Source organism: Rhagoletis pomonella, unplaced genomic scaffold (genome assembly GCF_013731165.1).
Source record: "Rhagoletis pomonella isolate Grant_MI unplaced genomic scaffold, Rhpom_1.0 Rhpom_scaffold_00003, whole genome shotgun sequence".
NCBI lineage: Eukaryota > Metazoa > Arthropoda > Insecta > Diptera > Tephritidae > Rhagoletis > Rhagoletis pomonella.
Window position 1 is genome coordinate 83,979,349 of NW_023458557.1, and position 12,130 is coordinate 83,991,478.

Sequence of the window (12,130 nt, forward strand, 5' to 3'; positions counted from 1 at the left end):
GCTTATTACTATCATCGATGCAGTATCGAGTGAAGCATTTTTTCCGTGAAAAACTTTTTTAGGCTTTCTGTAGATTCTTTAAGCTTTCTACAGCAAAATATCTTATTACAAATTATATACGGCTGACACAAAATAAAGCTTCTCCGTTCATTGTTGGCTGCTACTGACATCAATGTATTAAGAACAGTCGCTACCAAATAGAACCCACGGACGAAGCTTTTTAAAGCTCTCAATTAACCATATACTAAATGTATGAATGCAGGTAGAGTAAAAGCTCTCTCTAATAGTCGCTGATCGACTACGCACACAGTTGGCCACTGTACACGAATCAAGCTTTTAGAAGCTTTAAAAAAAACGACTCCGTCGGGATATATTTTGGTTCTGACTAGCTTATAATATATATATATTATGTACTAACATCACTGGAGTGACGAATAAAACATATTTGGTCGGAGAAACTTTTTTAAGCTTAAAATAGATTTGTTAAGCTTTATATAGCAAAAGCTTTTTAAGCTTTATATAGCAAAAGCTTTTTCTGATAGTCGCTGCATCTAGGAAAGTTCGAAGCTTTTAAAGCTAACTCTACAAATTATATACGGCTGGTACAAAACAAATGCTCTCTTCTCAGAGAAACTTGACAACTTTTATGTAAACATGTCATTTTAGGGACTTCTTGGGCGAAATGGATTTCCAGCCTAAAAGCTATATTTACATAGAAAAACAAGATAAGATGGAAACTCAACACCTCAAATAGTACTAGAGGAAACTATAGGAATTTAATAGGGCTGAAGAGTAAAGAAAAATATTCAGGCAAATAATTTTTCCCCGAACGACCTTGACGAATGAAGGCCTGTCGGAAGATTCTGTGACCAGTTAGCGACAATCTTCGTAGCGTTATCGCGACTTGGTCAAGTGTGTAACGAATGTCGACAAATTGCGATAGCGATCCGAAAACTGTCGCTAACTAGTTACAGATTCTAGCTACTGATCAGTTAAGAACTACCTTCAGTCATAGTCTGCTAACTCTAAGTCCAGCAAGCCTTCATTATTCAATGTAACAGAAGAAGTAAATAATAGTCGAGCGACTTTGGAAGCGCTCTCATCCTAGAAATCGTACGTAGAATCCGCTGGGGCTTTAGATTACCCAACTACGTTGAAAACCCGCCAAGGAGAAGTTCAAAAGAATGAGGAAGCAGACAGTTCAACGTTAGCATACCATTAAAGAAGAGCTCAGAACGTCACATGGCATACACAACAGTCTTCAAACGACACGATGCTTTCCAGGATGACAAGGTCAAATGACGTCCATCCTTTCCATGGCTAGGCTAAAGAGATTTCAAAGCATTTCTATTTAAAATACGAGACACCTAAATTCAAAGTGAACCGTCAGCCAAATTTTTCATCGTTGAAATAAGCATCCCTGAACGACACAAATTATTTATAAAGAATGAGAATATTCTTCATTCAAATAAGTCTCACATAGATCTGAAAAAAATTCAAATGCTACTGCCTGCGGGAAAAGTTATTACTGATGTAAGGCTCAGACGTAATAATTTTTGCAGGAGTTGGGGATGTGAGAGCGATAACTTCTTTCCACTTTTCTTCTACGAATTCCCTTTATGAGTGCATTCCATCTCTTTAAAATGCTAAGTAAATCAAGGTTTGTTAAAATTTCTAAATTAAATCCACCGATTACTTGGCTTGACGCCTTTTATAACAATATGTAATAATTCTAAAATCAAAATATACGCCTGTGCTAAAGTGAAAAAGGAAAACCCTACCACACTTGTATGTGCTTATATGTATTATTACATGCATACATATGTACATACGTATATGCATTTCCTTTATCACTGTATTTGACATTTTCAAGTCCTCGAAATTTAATGCCTCAACGCCATTTATACTTGTGCCAGATAATATTTTGTACTAAAACTGAAAAGGATCGCTTCGTTGGGAGTCATCCTGTCTGTTGGCAGTGTCAATGCCAACGAAATGATTTATGACATTTTCTCCTATCGACAACTGACACTCGATATACACACTTGTACAGACATACATGTATATGTATATTTGTTAATATATAAGCACATAAGAATACATCAATGGCCGGTGAATTATGGTTGATTGACAGGCAGATATACATATGTAGTCCGACAGCCAGGGTTGATACATGAAATCAACTGAAGGCGAGAACGAAATTGCTAAATGTACATACATATGTAAGTAAATTTAATAAATTGAGGGTGAAATGCGAGTGAAAGGTTGAATGGCAGATATCAGCGGACGGTTTGGTAATGAACATAAAGGATGTTAAAGATGATAAATGAATACATACATACATATGTATATATTTATGTACATGTGTGTATACTCACTATATACATATAAATACAATATACATAAGTAACTAGAAGTACGGATTCATTTATTTAAATGAGCAACTTAAAAAATGTTTTATCATTAAAACGGCAAAATTGAATTAAAAATTTTAAACAAGTCGCACTCTCCTTAAAAAACCTAAACAAATATTCCAATTGTTAGTCAGAGTTATAAATGATCCGTTTAGCAAACTTCATCGAAATCTGTCCAGTCGCTGCTGGTTCGGTTCGCTAATTTCAAATCACAATGTACATATAAAAAAATTATAATGGAAAAAAAACGTTATCTTACATCCGCATGCCAAGCCCTTTAAATTAATACCTCACTTCTGAAAGTCGAACGAACGGTGCAGATCTGATGAACTGGACAAAAAATCTCTTCGCATATTATATATCTATGTATATGCTTGCTAGATATGACTTTTCGAATAGGTGGCAACCCTAAACAAAAATTTTTTTCACACTAAAGCTTTTATAAAACTGCTTTGCTAGACACTCACATTTAAATATATCATATTAGTACATCTCTTATGTATAAAGTAACTAAATTCTACTTCTCAAATAGCAACCCTTTCAGCAGTATTTTTAAATTCTTCTTCTCCTAAATCTCTTTCGTCTGACATTGCGATACAAATTTCACTTATCTAACTGTTCAATTAAGTTTAGTTTGATCTTTCAAATATGTAAATACGTGGCAACCCTTCTTAACACTGTTTCTTTTGACATCCATATTTTAATATTTCATACAACTAGTGCATAAGTTAACTAAATACGACTTTCCAAACAGGTGGCAACACTATTCCAAATATTTTCGAATCAGAACCTTCCTAAACATCTTTCGTCTGACACCCATATTCCGATATATATTTCCGTTACCTAATTGCCGCAATTCAAATCGAATTGGATTTTTTAAACATGTGCCATCGCTTATTAAATAGTTCGGAAATAAAGTGCTTTCAAGCTCAGTTCGATTAATACCCACCTTTTAATAATTCATTTAACTTACTTAATAGTTTGAATTTAACTTTTTGAATAAATGGCAACAATCTTGAAACACCTCAAAAATAATCTGAATGTTCAAATTAAAGATTTCTTAACCCACTTACATTTGACACCCATATTTTAATATTTTATATAATTTGTATATATCTAATTTAATTAAATCTGACTTCTCAAACCAGTGGCGACCCTCTCCAAAACATTTTCCAAATAAAGCCTTTGTGTTTTTTTTTCTTCTGACCCCGAAATTTTGATACATATCTCACTTAATTAATTGCATTAATTTAAATTAAATTTGATTTTTTAACCCGAAATAACCCACGATTATCATATGGTAATGCAAAATATGCCGTTACTTTAACACGAATAAATCCAAAACGACATAACAAAACTACAAGAGAAAAACGTTATCTAATGCAAAATATTTGTTGCTTACCAAAAAATAAAGTTTCTGTTATTCTGAGTTCAATTAGCGAAGCTAACGCATGTCAAATTGAGGTGACAAAAAAAAAGTTAATAATTCCCGTTTTCCGATATGGCACGTCGGTAAGTATATGCATATAGCAATACGTTTTCAAGAAATTTTATTAATAATTACACTAGTCGGCAGCTAAGGAAATAAACTATGAAATGCGAATTTATTTTTGTACAAAAAAAGTGTTTTTGTATAATTTTTTTACATTTTACTCAAGTCGTTGCCATATGGTAATCGTGGGTCGCCTAGGGTACATGTTTTTTCGCATTTCATGTGATTTTCTGAGCTGGTTTGTAAATTTATCTAATATATTCATTTATATATTTTTTTGGTATTTTATAAATTTTACTGTTTCAGTGGTTTATCGTTGCAACAAATGCTTGATTACATTCAAGAGCTCGATGAAGCAGAAGACCAAAATCAACTAACAGATATACCAACTGCCATTTACATCGAACCTCCTGTAGATGGAAACATATCGGGCGAAGATGACGCTGAAGACTAATGTGGGGGCATCCCAGATAATGTTTGCCCGGCTCAGCTAAAAGGCGGCTGTGAAGTTGTAATGACTAGTGGACGACATTTACAAAATTTTGATGAAGAAGATGAAATTGGAGGCATGTTTGAAAACAATATTAGTTTACCAATCATTTTAATTTTTTAAGTCCTGAATTCTTCAGCTCCAAATATAAAATATTTGCCCGTTATTGTGGTAGAAGACACATATCAAGGAATGGAGGAGCAACCGACAACATCCAATCGTGCAACATCACCAGACAGAAGGCGGTTACGTAAAGTGCGGTCAAAACCTTCAAATGTTGCATTGCCACCAGGGAATAAGGAAGCAACATTTGAATGGGTAAAGAATGATTCGCCATCTCTTATTCCCATTTTTTAGTTGCAAATTACGAAGATTGTCGTAATTTACTACCACACCAACAATTTGAAAAATTTTTTGATGACACATTATTGGGACACATTTGTGAACAAAGTGCAGTATATGCGATCGAACAGAATAGACCAAACCCTAATATAACAGTCAGTGAGCTTCGAGCGTTTATTGGCATATTGATCATTACTGGCTACAATTATCACGCCAGTTACAGAAATTTGTGGAGTCAGGATGAAGACATTCGCAACAACCTTGTAAGTGACACCATGCGTCGGAATCGATTTCAAGATATTTTGCAAAGTCTTCACTTCGAAGACAATTCCAAGGCTTCTTCTAAAACCGGTGTAAATGCCGACAAAATGTGGAAATTGAGGCTTCTTACTGATCACTTGAAAGCAAAAATGATTAAACATTTTCATGCCGAACAAAATCTTTCTTTCGATGAAAGTATGATATCTTATTTTGGTAGACATGGATGTAAGTAATTCATAAAAGGGAAGCCGTTATGATTTGGCTACAAAGTGTGGTCTCTTTGCACTCCATCAGGCTACTTGGTGAACTTCGAAATTTACCAGGGAAAGAATCCTCGTTCGAATGTTGAGTATGAAGCCAAGTTTGGAAAATGCGCCGCCCCTTTGATCAATATGATCGATGATTTTCCTGATAGATTGAAATCGCTGCCACTTTCGTTTTACTTTGATAATCTGTTTACCAGTTATCCTTTGTTAGCGTATCTCATGCGGATATAATGCTACGGGAACAATCCGCGAAAATCGTATTCCAGCAAGCTGTCCACAGGTGCATAAAAAAAACTTCAAGTCAATGGAAAGAGGCTACTCGGAATCAATTGCGATGAGAAGCACTGGAATTCGATTGGTGAAATGGAAAGATAATAATGTTGTCTGCATGTTATCTAACAGCTTTGGTGAAAATCCGAAATCAATGGCACAGCGTTATTCGAAGGCAAGTGGAGCCAAAATAAATGTACCCCGCCCTTGTGTGATCACGGAATACAACAAATATATGTGCGGAGTAGACTGATTCGACCAAAATTTGGCCCAATACCGTATCGCATACAGAGGAAAAAAGTGGTGGTCTAGCATTTTTACCTGGCTGATAGATGCTTGTGTTCAAAATGCTTGGCAGCTTCATCGGAAAGCGCAGCCGTCAAAGACTCAACTAGAATTTCGACGACAACTGGCAGTATACTACTGTAAACATTACGGTACAAAAGCCAAATCAAGTGGTCCGATGCCCTCCCACAGATATGCACAACAACCAGGTCGAGTTGAATACACTCTACGTTATGATCAGACTGGACTTTGTAGGTCCATCCAATCGTAGGCATTGTGCCGGTGAACGATGCAAAGTTAACGGACGGACAGCATGTATAAAATGCAACGTAGGACTTTGTGTAAAGTGTTTTGCCAATTACCATACCAAACCGTGATTTATTTCAGTTCTTTTTGTATTATCATAAATATATGTATATTTTTCTTACTTAATAAACATGTTTTAAAACAGCCAATTCTTGTGAATTAAAAAAAACATGTCAAAAAATCATTTTATCTTGAAGAAAAAACTTGTACCCTAGGCGACCCAGGGTTACCATATGGTAACGCTAGTTTTTCGCATTTTCCGGAAAAGTGGAACATGTACCGAAAAATGGACTTCATATTCGTGCTCAGGAGGTCGAAATACATAAGTCTACATCTTTTCAGCAAAATATAAGACAAAAAAATTTCTGGGAAATACCGGGTTAAGCAGGTGGAAACCCTCCTCAGCATACGAGTACGTTATCGTGGGGAAACCCACTCACCAAGAGGGAGATAAAAAGGAGATCCCCAGTAGTAATAGACGGCAGACCTCTCGTAGCAAAAATTTGGATTCATCGCAATGAGGCAATGTGTACCACAGAATGGTATCGGTGGATTTTCTTCTCTAGCAGGCTTGACGCCGAAGTAAATCGGGATGTACAGAAAAATGATCTAGATTTAAGCCAGGAATTGAACAGCTTTGCCCAACCCTTTAGCATAAATGATGACAACCCCTAGGTTGGAAGGGATGGGGATATTGGTGCTAAAAATACTACAAAGAGTATTTGAAGAGAAGCATAATGCCCGTCTAAACTTTTTCAAAACTTCGAGCTGGCCCAGCCGAGGCAGCAGTATCAGACCTTAAGGACTTCTGTAACTTCCTGAGGTCGCTAGATCACTTTATTTTGCTACAAAAACACCTCCGGGATTGGGTCTTTGACTCTTCAATCCGTTTTCGTACTCTCTCTGTGTCCTATGATTAGACTCGCTCGTTTATCTCTAAGGACAGATTCAGAGATCTGCCTCTATAGGCAGTATTATTCAGCCTCATTGCGAGTGTCGTGTCGTTTGCATGTCGTTTTTCGAGAGTCGAGTTTCGACTCGACTAGTGTATTGAAACGAAAAACCTTGACCGCACTGTATAGTTTTCGACGATTTTCGTCGTTTACTTATTCCAGCACGACAGTAGGTAGTGCCAATGTTGTCGAGTCGTACAATTTAGCCTAATTTACGTCTTACGCTATGAGGCTGAGTATAATTATTACCTCGGGCATACTCGCGCTACGGCCTAAAAAGTTTTATTCTGCTGAACCCTAATTGTAAGCACTTCAACCTTAGGCTATTTATGTACTTATTACGCACTTTTGAGGGTGCCATTATTGGAATTTCGTATATACTCGTTCCCCAAGGTGCATAAATTTGCGACTGATCATCTGAGATTACCTTCAACAGCTCTTCTGGATGTAACGATAAGAGCGCGTCGTTTGTTGGTACATGGACGCCATTGCCATTTGAACCGAAGTCCATGTTAGCGGTGTCGACATCTACGGTCGCCGGGTCGAAATGAACCTAGCCCATTTCGTCCATTATTGCAGCTTCCCGGTTTGGTGGAGCGCTTTGGTCGTTTAAGTCTGCACCCGGTTCATTCGCTGCGATCGCTATTTGTTCAACAATCACGTTGGGTATCAAAAAACGAGAGGGCGCCACGTGATTGGAGTACACCGTTAAAAGGCACACTAACTTAGGGTCATTCAGTTTGCAGCCGCGTTACAATTGACACTTGGACTTATGGGTTTTATCGAGTTTTTTCTCTCTAGATCCGCAATATATAATTGAAAGCAGGGACACCTCTCACAGGACATTGAGCCATCGACAGCCCCTAAGCTAGAGCGCTGCATCACATGTGATAGCAATGCCAAGAACCTTGGCCCTGTAGGCACATGCACCCGAAGGCGAACAAATTTACTAAATAAAAAAGTCCTTGAAATAGAGACTCTGAGGATGCAGGACTGCAATCAAGTTTTACGAAATTTTCAATAACAAACTAATAAATAGGCATCTTTGCTTGACTTTTTTAATTGTATTGAGCTAAATTTTTGTGTACAGTTAATTAGTCCGCTGGGTTTGTGATGTAGCATATATTGAGCACAATAATTCAAACATAGCAATAATGAAACTCATATCACATACGTACATATATATATATATATATATATTTGTATACATAAACAGTTTGATTCAAGTTTAACTCTCGTAAATCCCGAGCCGGCAGTTCATTTGGAATAATGAGCGTTTTGCATATATCTATGGGTCCAGACCACCAACGCATTGCTGCCAGCTACCGAAAAACATTCTTTTGTACTGATTCATTGTTCATAACTTATAATTTGTGCCGAAATAATTCTAAACATTAAGTAAAAATTATTTGAAAAAGTTTTTGAAAATTTACAACTAAAAGCACAGCAAACCATCGCCTCCCCATGTAGCGTGTAAACTATTTATTCTTCCCCGACCCAGCGATTTGATGTTTGTTTATAAATGAATATAATTGCATAAGTGTATGTACCTATGTAGATACATATGTATATTAGGGTGAAGAGGAAACAAAAAAATGTTCATTTCGAGTTAATATATTTTGCCACCGTTTTTTACCGAAATTTTTAGGTTTCTGTTAATTCCAGAGACCGAAAATAATCGTTAATATAAAGGATTTTTATTTTAAAATCATTGCAAAATCGTTATTTTTTATTTATATTATAGTATAGTATAAGTATATATAAGTATAGTAGTTACCCTTGATTTTTAACAATTTCATCTTGTTGAAGGTGTTGCTCATATTTCGTATGGAACAAAATGATTAACAAGATTGCTAAAAATCAAGCGTATTTTGTAGTCTCTTTAAACTTGATCATTGGTATACAAAACTTTATATCTAGAATTGTTCTAAAAATATTTTTCAAAAATTATTTTAATTGTTGTCAGATTAAAAAACAAAAATTGAAAATTTAATCCGAAATACAGGGTTAATACTTTCTTTAACCGATTTCAAAAACAATTTAGGGGTATTCCATTGAAGTCTAAAGGCAGCCATCCCCCGCTACTAGAGCTTTGAAACGAAATTTTTTTGTCTCCGCTCCCCCCTAATGTACATACATACACACGTACACACCTACATACGGATACCAGCAATACAAATGCTCATTAATGGGCCATGAGATGCAGCCAAATTGAGCTGAGCGAATGCCTTTCGAGTTCAAGTGCGGCAAAAACGGGGCTAAATTTTGAATTGGTGTCGGTCGGCATCATTGGTCTCTAAAGCAGAAAAACACAAGCGAAACAACAGCAACAACGACAACAATCAGCAATATGGCAATATGCTGCTGAACAGGCAAAACATGTAACTGAGTGAGGGAGGGTGTCGAAGACATTTGCTGGGGGTAAGGACAAATTATGAATTTGACAGAAAACAACGAAACAAAATCCATAATTCAGGATAAAACATAATTCCACAGTAGCTAAAATAGCAACAACAACAAAAAAGCGCAACAAACAGAAACAACAGTCTTAGCAAAAAAATTAATACGTAAAATGAAAGGAAAACCAAGCGACCGACCGTACGAACGACCGCCCGCCCGCCCGCTAAAACGAAAGGATCAGCAAGAAACGCCTGACGCCCGGCGCCCACTTGAAGCGTAATAACGGTAAAAGAAACAAAGTGAAAACTGTGAAAAATAAAATGAACAACAAACAACTGAAATTATGACTGCAAAGCGGCAATGCGACGCAGTGTGACCAGAAGGTCAAAAAAACCTAAGCTAAATTGATTTTGAAAAAGTGGCGGAAAAAGTTATAACCTATGAAAAATTAGGTATATCCATAACTAAAAAAAAATCAGCAAATCGACAAGTTCGGAAAAATCGGTTTTTATAAATCCTTCTCATCAAAACACAGAATACAATCTATCAGACAAAACTTCTAGGTATGCAAAAATAAATGGTTCTTTGCACAGCCCTTGCGATTTTTCAACGGGAAATAGTAGTTTTTGAAGCAGCAGATTTAGTTTTTGGAAATCTATTTTTGTGTATTTTTTTATATTTAAATTAATTTTATTCTTTCTAATTTAATTTATTTTTAATTTTTAGATGTTACTCTTTTAAAAAGAAGAGCATTTTTTTAATTTCATTACAATTTTAGGAACTTATTTTAATTTCTTTTTTATATACAATTTTTTTCTTCTCTCAATTTATTTTCTTTTCACTTTTAGATTTTATCGTTAAAAAAATTATATTCGTTGAATTTTTGAAAACTTATTCTTCTTTTAATTAAATTAGATTTTCTTTTTAAGTAAACTTTTTTTTTCATTGTAAGTACTATTTTCTTCTTCTTTAATAGGTTTTTTCCTTTTTTTATTAAATTTTTAGATTTAAACCAATAGGTTTAAAAAGAAATAATGTTTTTTTACGGTTTAATTTTTAATAATTTTTTTACTCATTTTTGCTGTGTTTTAAATTTTGTTTTATTTTTTTATTTTAATTATTATCTAGTTTTTATTATTTAAAAAAATATATATATATACAGTATTTTCCTCTTTCTTTGATAAAACTTTTTTCTTTTTTAAGTTTTAAGATTTTATTGTTAAAAAAAAATATTTTAATTTCATTTCAATTAATTTCTTTAAGTATATTTTAATTTACTTTTCCTTTATTTCCATTTGATTTATTTTTTTCTTTTATATATTAGTTTTTATCGCTCTAAAAAGAAATATATATATTTTTTTAAATTTAGTATAATTCAAAAAAAAAATACGAATTGCTAAAAGGCGAACAGCTTAACGCTAAGATAAGTAAAGAGCTTCCAAGATTGTTACCAGAAGTGACAATTGTCTTACGAAAGACTTTTGTCCTTGCCCTGTAAAAAAGTTCTAAGGCTATGGCATAAAACTAAATGCTGAATCTAGCCTCAAAAATACCAGTCTGGTCACACTTGTGTGAGGCAGAGTTAAGCCGTAAGCAGCGCAAGCGAAGGACGAGCACCGTAAGCGACGATGCTAAAGAAATACAAGTTACGAAGCAGTTACAGTAATTTATTAAATCCCTTTACGCATTTTCATAATAATTTTCAAAAATATTTAAATGCAAACGCAGACAACAAAAACAACAACAACAACAATGCCAGTGGTATGTAGAATTCGCCGCGTACCATAAAAAAGCAACAATGATTCATGTTTATGGTAGCAGTGGCTGCGCTTTAACGCTGAACTGCGCGACGCAGTCATCAGGAGCATGAAATGAAGAAATTCACACACACACACACACACACACGCACACAAAGAAAACAGCTTCTGCAACGAGCGCGAATTTAATCCCTTTTGGCAGGAAAAATCATAATTTCTACGCGGTAGAGTCGACATTGATATGCGCTTACTAAAATGTACTGCGATGATGGTGTGAATGAAGGAAGGTAATGGGCGGAGCAAGCAGTTTTTTATGCAGCGGTTCGGCGGCGGCGGCTAAGTTCAGAACGCGAAATGGTGAAATGTTGCGAAAAACTTCGGTTTGAAAAACGCATAAAATGCGCTGACTTGGAGTACAGCTGGAGTAGGAGCAGCAGTAGCAGCAAGCAGCAACAGCAAAAACGGCCAACAGCAGCAAGAACAACAACAACACTATGTAGTTACTCAAGAAAATTAAACAACATCGCACAAAGTGGAAATGAAAATGACAGCAGAAGAAATAATTCTAATCTCCTCATGAATATTCCTTAGCATTTCATTCACTTTCGTGAGCGACAAAGTGCTGTAGCAGCGGTAGGGGCAGACAGAAGGGATTTAACGAACGTAAGTGGATGAGCGGGCAGGATGTTGGCGCCGGTTGAAGGAATAGGAGGGTTTATTAATATTCTTTTTTATTGCACTTATGTACATACTTTGTCTCTTTTAATTTGCATTAAATATATATTTTTGTGTAATTTTCAAAATGGCCTCCTGGTCTACTGTCTGCGAGCTTTTACCAGCAGTTCCGAAGAGTAGATAATGGCTGAATTTAAGAATTATAGAATGTATATATCA